The sequence below is a fragment of the Bos mutus genome, chromosome 14 (assembly GCF_027580195.1).
Source record: "Bos mutus isolate GX-2022 chromosome 14, NWIPB_WYAK_1.1, whole genome shotgun sequence".
Taxonomy (NCBI): domain Eukaryota; kingdom Metazoa; phylum Chordata; class Mammalia; order Artiodactyla; family Bovidae; genus Bos; species Bos mutus.
The window spans coordinates 43,340,416-43,354,734 of record NC_091630.1 but is presented as its reverse complement, the minus strand read 5'-3'; the positions used below and the strand labels follow the sequence as shown (position 1 = coordinate 43,354,734).

Genomic DNA, 14,319 nt, shown 5'->3' with positions numbered 1-14,319 from the left:
AACTGTTTGTTTCTGTTTGTGTGGAGGTGGTAGGGAAGGGCCTGGGGGTGATGGTGGATGGAGGAGGTCACCTATCCATTCATAATAATGCTGTATTCCATTTGAAGAAACAAGGGGCAAAAAGAGCCCTAGAGGGGAGGCAGGAGAGAACCAAAGACAGATTTCAAAAAGGAAACTCTTAATGAAACAGCACTAAGATCAGGGAGGACGACCCAGAGGGATGGTATGGGGAGGGAGGAGGGAGGAGGGTTCAGGATGGGGAACACATGTATACCTGTGGCGGATTCATTTTGATATATGGCAAAACCAATACAATATTGTAAAGTTAAAAAATAAAATAAAAATTTAAAAAAAGTGTAAGAGGCAAGAGTCATCAAAAAAATAAAATAAAATACTAAAATTAAGAACTTAAAAAAAAAAAAAAGATCAGGGAGCAGCACAATCTATCTGTGACTATTATTTTTATTTACCTCTTTTGCTTTGAGAGGTGGGGAACAGTATCTGTCTTCTATGTCGAGATGATAGACTTTTACTGAAGCAATAATAATTCTGTTAAATGAATACTTAACCCAAAGTCAAATATTTTCCCCACTGTTTTTCTAGTCATTCTAAGTTGTTTATATGAAAAGAATAATGCTTGTACTGTGTTATGTTGACTTTCTACAAAGCTGCAATTGTGTGACTCAGACCTCTGTGAATTCCAGGTAAAATTAGTGTGAAATTTCTGTGTGATGAGAAAAATTATTATCAAACTAAATATAACCTTGATAAAGCTATGAATTTGAAAAATAATTTAAAGGCTAAATTTATTTTAAAAATGAAGTGAAATTAATCTTGTCTCTTTATTCTCTGAAAACTTAAAATTTTCTGTTGCATTATTTAATCCTTACTGAGCTGTTTTTATTGGCATGCATTGATCTAAATGCTTTGCCTGCATTAACTCATTTAGTTCTTGTAACGACCTAATGATTCTGTTATTATTGATCTTATTTTACAGATAGACATTACACAGTCAGTTAGCAGGGATGATATTCTGAAATTCTTTTTTTTTTTTGTTACTGATGTATTATGTCCTCCTCTCTTTTGAGATTCAGCTGTCTTAATTTGTTCTTTTGAGACATGATCCTCTCTTCCTTGATCTTCCCCCATTCTATTTATATTCAATTACACATCCAAATTTATATCCAGCTACACATCCATTTGAATTTTTTTCCTGGAATTTTTTCTCTTTCACATCATTCAGTACTTTTACTTCCCTTTGTGTCTCCTCTATGCCATTCAGCTTTTCCGAAAGTATAAGTCCTCTTCTTTTCCCTTATGTCTGTCCTTTAGTAACATTTTACCTTAATTAGTTCTGGAAACTCTTCAATATTTTTCTACTCGCTCTTAATTATCAAAACAGAATAATAACTACATTCAAGGAATTTCTAAAATGAAATTCAAATCACCCACCCACTATTCAATGCATGCACATTCCTTTTTTGCATATTAGTGTCCAGTCTCTTGTACGTGTTTGTTTGTGGGGACACATACATTTTGTATTTACCCACCATGAGTGAATTGTGTTTGGATTTTTTCACTGATTTGTGGATTACATTTTTTCTTCTTTTTAGAGCAGTCCTTTAGAATTACCTTTGTAGTATCTCATAAAAATTGTTACTTTGAAATAACACAAATCTACCTAGCCATTTTCCTACTGTTGAAAGGTTGATTTTAATTATTTCTTGTTTGCAATCTTGTAATGAATGTTTGTGCATGAACACAGCTTTTTAAACAAATGATTTATTTTTGTACTATTAATTTATATAAGTTAAGTCAACGAGTCAGCCTTTTTCTAGTTTTTGATACATACTGTTAAATTGCTTTGGCTTTTAACTGAAGATTTTTTTATTGAGTTGTAGCAAATCTTAAAGTGTATGCTCAATTTTTTTACATATGTCAACTATAACCATTACCATCTAAAATAGAATTTTTCCAGTTTTTAAAAACTGTCATTAGGCTTCTACTCAGGCATAGATTAATTGTGCCTGTTTTCCTGTCTACTGCGTATGTCGCTTGTTCTTTGCTTTTCTATTGTATGCCTTTGGATGAGTACATAGCAGTTTCCTAAGTCTATTATTGATGGGCATTTGGGTTCTTTTCAAATGTTTCTGGGTTACTACAATAAAGCTGCCTTAAAACACACTTTATATGCCTTTTGTGGGACCTGAGCCTTCATTTCTGAAGGGTATATTCCCAAGAGTGAAATTACTGATCATCAAGGATATTAACTTCTTAAAGTTTAAAATTTATTTAAAATACTAGTAAACTATTTCTAGATTATAAATTGATCAGAATATTATATTGTCATACAAAAGGAAAGAATTATTTAGGAAAGCAGTAACAGAACTGAGTCTAGATGGTTTGCCACCATCTTTCATTGATGGCAAAACTTAGCAAGTTTCACTTACCTTTGGTGATTCCTTTTCTTCCTGTATTAATTTAATCATGCATGAAACTGTGTATCTGTTAGCTCATGAAATGAATTTCTAAACTGTTAATTTTTTTTCCTGCTGTGCAGCATGTGGGATCTTAGTTCTCTGACCAGGGATGAAATCTATGGCCCCTGCCGTGGAAGGGTTGAGTCTTACTCCTGGACTACCAGGGAAGTCCTTAAAATGTTAGACTTATTTTTGTTACTGTTTTTATTGAGATGTAATTGATGTATAACTATCATTACTATATTGGCTGTAAATACCCTTTTCTTCTGTTCTTGGATTTTGCTCGTGCCATTGTGTCTACCCAGAATCACACCATCAGTATTCTGTTTGTTTCTCCATTGTGCTCTGTGTATCACTTCACACTTAGTGAGTACTGACTGCACAGCAGAAATTGACAGGTAAGTATTTGTCTATGTTAATGAACCCAATGAAACCATACCCATGCACTTTGTTTAATGTAGAGTTCACATGAATTGTTCAGGTAGACGCAGCATACATGGAGACTGCCACACACAAATCCTGAGTTTTATTGGGTATTAGTGAGCTGTGGAGAAGGCAATGGCACCCCACTCCCGTACTCTTGCCTGAAAACTCCCATGGACAGAGGAGCCTGGTAGGCTGCAGTCCATGGGGTCACGAAGAGTCGGACACGACTGAGCGACTTCACTTTCACTTTTCACTTTCATGCATTGGAGAAGGAAATGGCAACCCGCTCCAGTGTTCTTGCCTGGAGAATCCCAGGGACAGGGGAGCCTGGTGGGCTGCCGTCTATGGGTTCGCACAGAGTCGAACATGACTGAATGACTTAGCAGCAGCAGCAGCAGTGAGCATGATTTTGAAAACATACTTTTTATTTAAGTAGGGTTATGAGAACAATAAGTTTTAAAGAACTTAAACTATTCTTACAAATTTTATGTTCTGCTCATCTTATAGTCAGATTTTCTCGAAATGATTCTGATGATTCTTTTACATCGTCTCTTAGACCTCTGAATCAGGAAGTCAGTGCAAAAAAACTCCTTCAACACAGGCTTTATGCATTGTTATTAAGCAGCTTTTATTTGTTAGGGTGTGTCAGCCATGAATATCTTCTCTCTGTGACACCCAAATTACAGTGACGGTTTAGAACTTAATAACATCGTTGAGGTGCAGGTCACACAATGTTTCCATTATTGCAGTTCTTATTTATTGGAAGGTAAAAGAATGTGAAGAGAAAACAGTAGATGGGAAGTGATAAAGATTAAGTACTGTGGAAAACTCTGACACTGATCGAACTGTGTTAATGTTTATTTTAGTACTCGGGAGTATTACAGTCTCTTGTTCAAACTCTGTCATGTAAAGCTATTTCCAGGCTTGTGGGGAAGGGGAAGGTCATCTTTAGGGGGAGGGGAGCTGATAGGAGAGAAATGCAATGATTTATTTTTAAAATAAGACAAAAATCAGATATAAACATTTTAAAATCTGTTTTCTTTTTCCAAACTGTTAAGTGATTTTATTGTTGGGAAAAAAAAGCTTTAGAGTTAATGTTTTAAGATATTGCTATTACATGAGAAGTGAGGCAATAAAAAGTAATTATTTTAGGACAGTTTTATCAGCAATTTACAACATGCCACATACTGGCTGTTTGCAGGTATTTCTGTACTCATGCTCACACTCTGGTTCTTAGTATCAGAAAGAACCTTTCCTTCTGATCAATGAGTGGGTTGTGCTGCTGAGCATCTAAAAAGCATTCAGATTCTCACTATTGGATAAGGATGTATGAAATTAAGAATATTTTATCATTTAGTATAGTACCTAACACATAGTGGGTGTCTCAATAAATATTTGATTAATGAATGACTATATTTGGGATATAAGAAAATTTTTGGAAGGTTGACCATTTAGATAATAGCAGGGCTATATTGAAAAGAATGTAGAAAATAAGTAAAACTTATATAACACTCCAGTGGATGCATAGTATGGCATGTAACTCACACTTTACCAATTTAGGTGAACTCTGAAGGTTTATGTAGCACTTTAAGCCAGCAGTTCTTTTCCTACCCATGTACTCCAGACAAGCTCTTGCCCATGTAAATGAAGAGTCATGTACGGCAATGCTTAATAGCAGAAATCAACAAACAGTGTCAATGTCCATCACTAGTTCAACAAATAAAGCACTGCCTTATACAGTGGAATGCTATATTTTAGTAAGAATGAATGAATTAGAGGTACACCATCAACATGGTTAAATCTCAGAATCATAACAAAGAAGCAAATCCGAGAAGGATGTATTGAGTGTGGTTCCTTTCACATGATTTCAAAAGCTAGAAAATATAAACACTTTCTACATAACACATAAATGTTAATATTATTAATTGTATTCTGTAAAGGGAAGAGTTAGAATAGTGATCAGAATTCCAGTTAGTGCTTAGTTATTTAGTATATACTAGGCAGGTGGGTGTATGTTTGGAAAGAAGCACAAATCAGGTTTTCAGACTGTCAGTGTTCTCTTTCTTCATTTGTGTATTGTTTCTCAGGGTTTCATTTATTAATATTAATGAATGGATTATATACATAATTATTAATAGCATTGATTTGTTGTTAATGTATGAATTATATACATGCTTCCTTTTCTAATACATTTTACAATCAAAATAAAATAAACTGTTTCTTAGAGACTGTAGTGTGTTAGGCAATATCCTTGTATTCTGGAGCCTCAGCTAGAGTAAAGGTAGACATTAATTCAATAATTGCAGTTACTCTAGGCTTACTGAATGAAAAGTATGTGGTGCTAAAAGGCTGAAATAGGTGATGTGATCTAATCAAGGAAGTGCAGAAAGGGATTCATTGAGAAAGAGAGAATTGAGCTAATATCTAAATACTAAGTCAAAGTTAACTTGGAAAAGAAGGAAGGAAGGAAGGTAAAAGTATCCTTGTAGGGAAACTGATATAAGCAAAGGCTTTTGGGTGCAAGAAGAAGCACTGTGCATATGAAGATAGAAAGCATAATCATTGTAAGTGTTGCAAAGGGAAAAATGAATATTGTGAAGAATATCACTCAAGAGGTATGTAGGTGTCAAACAGCATCTTGTAGATAATATTAAGGCTTTTGTTTTTCCTCAGAGTGAGGAAGTTGAGATTTTTAAGTAGAAAGATGATGTGAACAGTTTTACATTTTGAATATGTCACTGGTTGCAGTTGAATGACTGTTGTTGTTCAGTTGCCCAGTCATGTCTGACTCTTTGTGACCCCATGGACTGCAGCATGCCAGCCTTCCCTGTCCTCACCATCTCCTGGAGCTTGCTCAAATTTACATCCATTGAGTCAGTGATGTCTGATTGGTTGGGAGCAAAGGTAGATACGAGTGTGTGTTAGTTGCCCAGTCATGCCTGACTCTTTGCGACCCCATGGACAGTAGAGCATCAAGCTCCCCTGTCCAAGGGATTTCCCAGATAAGAATACTGGAGTGGATTGCCATTCCCTTCTCCAGGAGATCTTTCTGACCTAGAAATCGAACCCTGGTCTTCTGCATTGCAGGCATATTCTTTACCATCTGAACCACTAGGGAAGCCCAGATATGAGTAGATCAGCCCAGAAATGTGGTGGTCCCAATAACACATAGCTTGGATGAAAGTGCTGGTAGGGAAGATGAGAAGATACAAATTGATTTCAGAAAATTTTTAAGGACAAATGTAAGGGATTTGGTAATGGATTGGATATGGGGGTGTGATACTTTGAAAATGATTGCTGAGTTTCTAGATTGCCTAAATGAATGGCTGGTGGTACCCTTAACTGTGAGAAGGAATATAGGAAGAAGCCATAGGCTACATTGTTTATTCAGATTTGTACATATTAAATGTGTGCATTTTAGACCTCTGAGAGCAGATAGTGATCTAATTTAGACTTTTGAAAGTATGTTTCTATATTTGTATTATGTCTTGAACTGAATTTTCAGTATGGTGTAAGACCATTTTTTTCTCTCTTCTTTTTTAGACAACAGAAATATATTAATATAAAAGAAGTCTTTATTATCTCCTTTCTTTCATTTTAATTTCCAACCATCACCCATAGGGATCTCAGACTTAGATTCAATATAGGAGAGGATTATTGGTTCTTTGCTGCTCATAGAAGTGTGATAATTTGAAGGGTAGCTCTATGTTGTTTTGAAGAGCAGAGGGTGATCAGGACCAAAAGTATGAGTTTAAGAAAGAAAGCTACAATCATAAAATTTCATTGTTCTGATTTTCAACCATAAATCCAATGGTTATTCTTTAATTTCTGACAATATGGTAGATTATATGTCTAGAGAAACCTTCTCATTGGTAAAAACTAAAAACTGCCAGACAGAATATATTTTTTCTTTCTTTCTTTGATTTTTTAAATTATAAATATAGAGTCACCATTTAATTAACTGGCTATTATATGTATACACTGTATTATATGCTTTCTATATATAAATTTTTAATTTTTTAAATTTATTTTTATTGTTTTATTTTCTCTTCAATTTTTATTGAGCTATAGCTTACATACATCATGAAATGATGACCACTAAACATTTAGTGACCATGTATTATCTCATATAGATATAAAATAAAAGGAAAAGAAAAAGCTGTTTTTTCCCTATGATGAGAGCTCTTGTAACAACTTTTATTATAACATGCAGAAGTATCACTTATATTAATTATTTTGTACATTATATCCCTAGTAACTTATTTATCTTACAGCTAGAAGTTTACATAGATATATAGTTCAGAAAAAATATATGTATATTTAAATTATTTAATTGCATAGCTGAGTTGGTGGGAAAGTAAGGGGACTTCTCAGAGTTCATGAACAGCATGAAATCACAAATCAGGAAAAGTAAGCAAGCATTAAAACAGGCATTTTTCTTGGGGATATTTGGCAATTCCTCATGGAATTTCAGGATTTAAGGGAGCATTTTTTGATAAGCAAAAAATTTTGGCTGGCAAAAATTGGTAGGTTAGACTGGAAATCCTCTGCATAAATAGGATCTTTAGAAGGTAACTCTTACTGTGAGTTATATTAAGCAAATAAAATAGAGTGAAAGAGAGAAAGAGAAGACATAGGGACTGTGAGCAAGCAAACACTATCGAGAGAGTGAGAATAGATAACTTTCTTAGTCTTGGTTCTAAGTAAAGTGGAAGAAACATAAAGTTTCAACAGAATGAAATTCCTAACCTTACCCTTATGTAATTCAGGTTCACATGTAATGTAAAAACATCTACAGATAAAATTTCAGTTTTAAGGTTGGTCATAGCCCCGTATACTTGGCAGAAGCAAGCAAAAATGTGAGGAGGAAAAGAAAACAATTTAAAACAAAGCTTTAATTCCCACAGATAAAATTTCAAAGAGCTTGAGATTGCATTAAAATATAATCATTAAGTAATTAGAAGCAACAAATCCAAAAAGATGGTAGCTATTGGAACTTTTATTTATAGAATATAAATTAATGATAAAGTTAATTATGTTTAAAATAGAAGATAGATCTGAAAATGTTACATAGAATATAGGACAGAGAGACAAAGCTAGAAAATATGAAAGAGACTTTAAAAGATAAGGAGGATAGAAAGAGAAAGTATAACACATCTAATTGGAGAATCAGAAAGAGGGAATGGAAAAAATAGGGGTGAAACAATATTCAGAGGGATAATGGATGAAATGATTTTTGAATTAATGAAAGTCATCAGTTTTCATATTCACAAAGTAAAACATACATCAAGCCAATTATACACTATAGTATTATAACCACAGAACACCTTGATATATTGTGGTGAAATCACCAAACTTTGTGCAAGGTGAGAAAAGGAGAAAAAACGTTAAGAGAAAAACATAGGGCAGGTGGTAGAAACAGATCCAAATGTATCGATGTCACAATAAATATAAATGGATTAAAATTTCTAGTTAAGAGAAATTATCAGGCACAAAATAAAACCCATGGGAGGAAATCTCAGTTCTATTGTTTATGGAGATATTCCTAAACTAAAGAATACAGAAACTGTTAAAAATAACAGAGAAAGGAAATTTTAAAGCAAAAAGTATTGCTCTATATAGTAGATAGCATCTGATGTGGCCCCCACTGGTCCTTGTGGGGATATTCATGGTTTTGTTTAGTCTCATCCAAGAATGTATAGGCATGCTCTGTTTAACTAGTAAGATATTCTGTTTAATAGAAACCGCAATATAGCACTTCTGAGATTAGGTTATGAAAAACAATGTCGCCTCTATGCTTTGCTCTCTTGGAGCACTGCTCCGGGGAAATCAACTGCAATGCTTTGTGGACATTCACACAGCCCTGTGGAGAAGTAGATATTTAAACAATTGTGGCCTTTTTCCAATAGACAGTACCAATTTACCAGCCAATCGAGTGAGCTATTCTCAAAGCAAATCCTCTTCCCTAGTCAAGCCTTCAGTTGTTTGCATCCTTGACAACTTGAATGTAACCATGAGAGATTCTGAGACAGAACCTCCAACCTAACCTGCTCCTAAATTCCTGACCGAGAAAAACTGTGAACTAATAATTTTCAGTGTTGTCTTAAGCTATTAAACCTGGAAGTAATTTATTATGCAACAACATATAACTTACACACTAAGATAGAATTTTGACTAAACAAGTTAATATAACTTTAAGCTTTCATGATTCCTACTATATTTTCAGAATAAACTATGTCCTAATTTATAGGCATTTTAATATACTATTATAGGGAGAGAGTTAACATAACGGTCTTAGTAATTCTTCTGTTGACCAGTCACTAAAACAGTAAGTATATGGAAAATTTTCAGATTTTAAAAGACTAATGTCATGCAGCCAAATAATGATTACAAAATATAACACATTGTAGCAATCTTGGGTTTATTATAGAAATGCAAAGTTGACTCAACATTCAGTTCAGTTCAGTTCAGTCTCTCAGTCGTGTCCGACTCTTTGCGACCCCATGAATCGCAGCACGCCAGGCCTCCCTGTCCATCACCATCTCCTGGAGTTCACTCAAACTCACGTCCATTGAGTCGGTGGTGCCATCCAGCCATCTCATCCTCTGTCGTCCCCTTTTCCTCCTGCCCCCAATCCCTCCCAGCATCAGAGTCTTTTCCAATGAGTCAACTCTTTGCATGAGGTGGCCAAACTACTGGAATTTCAGCTTTAGCATCATTCCTTCCAAAGAACACTCAGGGCTGATCTCCTTTAGAATGGACTGGCTAGAAATCTGTTAATGTATTAATCATATTAATTAATCAATATCATCTTATAAGTACAGAAAAAGTCAGCTATAAAGTGAAGCTACCAAAAGTTTTTAATAAACATCTCACTCTGTGGTGAATCATTAAAGTCCAGAGTGAAGTCAATAATGCCTATTTTCACATCAGTTCAATATTGTACTGCTGATTATAGCCAGGGCAAAAATAAGACAGAAGGAATAAAATTTAGTAAACTTTAAGACCAAAAAAACAAAATTTAATTTGTTATATAGATATGATTTCCTATTTAGAAAAAATCTAAAAGTTATTAATCATTTTCAACTATAAAATCAAAAAACAAAGTTAAGTACATTTCTATATATTAATAATTGGTTAATAGTTTAATTTGGAAAAATGTTCCAATAGTAACATGAATTATAAGACAGTTCAGAATAATGAAAAAAAAGCTCTTTTCATTGAAATTATAAAATTGTATTGAAAAACCTTAAAAGACACTCAAATAAATGGAGAATCACATTATGGACATGAAAACACTATTTTTAAAATGATAATTTTCCATAATTGGTTTATGATTTAATGGAATTCTACCAAGTATCGACAAGACTTTTCATGAAGACTGACTAGCTCATCTTAACATATATGGTAGATCAAATGGACAAAAATGCTAATTCATTTCTGAAAAAGTACAAGGAATGGCCTCTTGCTCTATCAGACATCAAGATCTACTTTAAACCTATTATAATTATTACAGTGTGTTAGTTCAAGAATAGATTGCTGGAACAGAATGCTTTGCTTATAAACGACCCACACATATATAGAAACTTTTTCTTTTAGTCAACACTGTGGACCAGTGATGAAAGTTTAGTCTTCTGGACAAGAGTTAGGGAAACTGGCAATTCATATGGGAAAGATGAAAGTGAATCCCACCTCATACTTAACATAAAAATCAATTTCAGTTGGGTTAATAAATTAACTTTTGAGAAGAGAGAGAATATCTTTCTGATCTTCTTCTCCATGAAAAGGATTACTTTTAGAAAGAATCACAACCATAAAGAGATAGGTTGATAAATTTCACTTCATTCAAATTATGAGCTTTGTCCATGGCAAGGCACTGATTTTATAAAAACTGTTGTCTAAAAGCTGGAAGGAAATGTTTGTTCTGCTCATAATCAATTCAACTTAGAATCTAGAATATATACAAGTTATATCAGTTAATAAGTAAAAGATTACCAGTAGACAAGCAGGAATAAGGCATGGATAACATTTCATAAAAAATAAATAAAAATAACCAATAAATATTTGTATACACATTGGCACTAATCTCTAATAATGGAAAGGCAAATTTAAACTGCATTGACTATTACACCTCACCATATTTCCAGGAATAAATAACCACATCAGCATTAGTGAGCAGCAGGAACTAGCATACATTGTGACAGGTGAAGTGTATCATTGTACAATGCTTTAGAAGACTGTTTGAAATTAATGATAAAATTAAGCAATAGCATGCAGCCAGCAGTTCAACTGCTGATTAGACCTGAGAAAGCTACTCAAGCTGACCAGGACAAAGAAACCATGTTTTTAAAATTTCCCTTCTTCCTTCCCTCCCTTGCTTCTTTCTCTTCCTCTCCTTCCTTCCTTCTTCGTCCTTCAACATGGTTATTATATTCCTTAGAAATAGTTTAACTTCATTTGTTTCATCTTATTTTTCATTTTTTCCCTACTTTTCATTCTTATTTACTTTGATTTTTTTCAGTATGTGTATTATGCTTTCAAAAGTGAAAACTATGTACGTATATATATATATATATATATATATATAGAAAGAGAGAGAGATGAGTTACAGAGGCAACACTGTCTTCTGTATCTATTTATCTCTTTCTCATTAGACCTGTCTTATGAGTAATCAACTTGATTGGTATTTTTTTGCAATGATTAGAAGGAATGTAAATCAATCACTCCTCTATCTATCAACATAGATAAATCTCATAAATACAATATTCAGAAAAAATGATCAAAGAATATGCTATAGTCATGTCTCATTTATATAAAGACTCAAACAGAAACAATAGTATATCATTATTATTAATTCAAAGATATGTGATAAAAGTCAAGGAAAAGTGAGGAAATATTAAGATAGCCTAGTAATTAACTCTAGGGGTGGGGATTCCATAAAGAAATATACCCAAGGGCCTTCAAACATCATAAACAGAACTGGACAAATATATATTTATTTTATTATTATTATTAAAAGGAATATATCTTAAATTTTATTTTGTATGTATTGAGATTTGATATAAAATTACTAAAATTATAAATATGCAAGATTTAAATTAGGACTTTTCTGAGAGACCTATAAACCATGTAAATAGGAAGATATTCCTGAATGGGAAGGCTCAGAATTCTAAAGCTTTGAGTCCATGTGCATATGTACATTGACCCAATTCCAATCAGAAAAGTAATAAAATAAAATTCAAAAAGTAATACCCACAAATACCCAAAGGCATGTGAGACAGGAGGTCATTATTCTATGCTGAGTTTCAGTGTATGGATTTAATTGCAGCAACATAAAAACCTTGTTCCTAAACTGTTTAGAGATTAAAAAAATATGTAATATAATGTCTATATTCAGTGACTTGGCTAGACACTTGTAGAGTGAATGCTGTGATCCATGTGACTGAAAATTGCGCTTGTACACAGGGATGCCAAAGCTCCACTCTGCTACTTAGTAAGACCTCCTGATTTTAATCAGAACACTTAACTGCATTATCTGGTTTTCTAGTATCTAAAATTAAGAGAACAATCGTATTAAAAACTTCCCAGAATTATTGCCGAAACTCTGAGAGAAAACATGTTTTATATTATACATTAGTAGACAAAAAGTATTTGTCTTACCCTTATGCTAGTAAAAGATCCTATGAAATAAGGTTTTTTTGCAGGTTTTCTTTTGAATATGACATTCATAATATTGTAGTGTGATTTTTTTCCATCTGTGTTGTGAATATCTATGTCAGTCTTTCCTTGTAGCTGTAATATATTTAAATAATGAAAATTTATTTTATATATATCACATGATAAAATTTTACAAAGCATCCTTCTTTCCATCCCCTGCAAAAGTTAGAAAAGTATGAATGAGTAGATGACTTGCCATATTGGATATTCGTTGAATTTTACAATTATAATAGTTAAAGCTCTGTGATACTGATTGAGAAAAGAAGGCTAGAGCAGTGGAACAATATAAGAGCTCTGAAACAGACCTTAATGTTTAAAAATTCATTCAGTTCAGTTGCTCAGTTGTGTCTGACTCTTTGTGACCCCATGGACTGTAGCACGCCAGGCCATATATTTTATATGATATAAATCTTAATATGTAGATATAAATCTTAATATGTAAATATAATATATAGACACTATAATACATCTATGGAAAACTATGGAGCGCAAGAAAATAAAGTCTGTCACTGTTTCCATTGTTTCCCCATCTATTTGCCATGAAGTGATGAGACTGGATGCCATGATCTTAGTTTTTTGAATGTTGAGTTTTAAGCCAACTTTTTCACTCTCCTCTTTCACTTTCATCAAGGAGCTCTTTAGTTCTTTGCTTTCTGTCATAAGGGTGGTGTCATCTGCACAATGGCTCACCAAATATTATTTCAAAAGATATAAAATTTAACTTTTTTTCCTTTTTGCAAAAACTGTCATTTTCTTGTGCAATCTTAGACTCTTGGTCAACATAAGTGTTGGTATGAGCAGTCAATTTTAATGTTCAAATGGAAGATTTGTTATTCAATTAATAAGTAATCACAACCCCCTTTTAATAGCATTTCTATTAAAATATTTGATTTTACTGATTCTCTCTATTAGAATGGTAATATTCTGTCCTATTTTGAAGTAGGTGGAGGTTGCACAAAGTGATTTTTCTTGTTTCCATTTGGAGCATTAGTAAGTTTATGTCAAAAGTCCAACTTGAAATTTAACATTTTACTTCCTAATTGATCTAAATTTTTAAATTTTCTGGCTCAAGATTATCCATTTCTTAGAGTTTTGCATGTTCTCTTTGTTTTTCAAGCACTGTAGTAGAGAAATGAGATTTTAATTCCTCAAGAGGGATGTCATACTTTAGAAAGACAAAGCTGTTTCAAGACAGAGTTACTGGGTTCAGCTTAGTTCACCCTCTGGTTCAATGACTTGTTCCTACAACTTATCAAGAGTTTTATTATGTCAGCCCCAGCATATACCTATTCCCAGGTCAGCTCCTTGATTATTCTTGGACTTTTTCAAACCTTTAAAAGCTATGTGGATATACAATATATACAGTTGTTTTTAATAGAAATGCATGTCAACAATTATTTAAGTTTGAGCTCAAGTTTATTTCCTCTAAAATTATATTGTGAAAACCTGACTTTACTTTTTAAGTGTTAAAGCAAAGTCATATATGCAGAATGTTTCCCTTTGCACATGTTTCATTTTTGAGTGGTGGCCAGTACTTATATCAGAGAAGGCAATGGCACCCCACTCCAGTACTCTTGCCTGGAAAATCCCACGGACAGAGGAGCCCGGTGGGCTGCAGTCCATGGGGTCGCTAAGAGTTGTACACGACTGAGAGACTTCCCTTTCACTTTTCACTTTCGTGCATTGGAGAAGGAAA

General features: G+C 33.4%; 1 protein-coding gene across 1 annotated transcript in view; it reads left to right on the top strand.

The window, feature by feature from the left end:
- The window catches only part of HNF4G (hepatocyte nuclear factor 4 gamma), a 135,113-nt gene that overhangs the window by 18,108 nt on the left and 102,686 nt on the right, over positions 1–14,319 (top strand). The gene's annotated exons all lie outside the window — the stretch shown is intronic.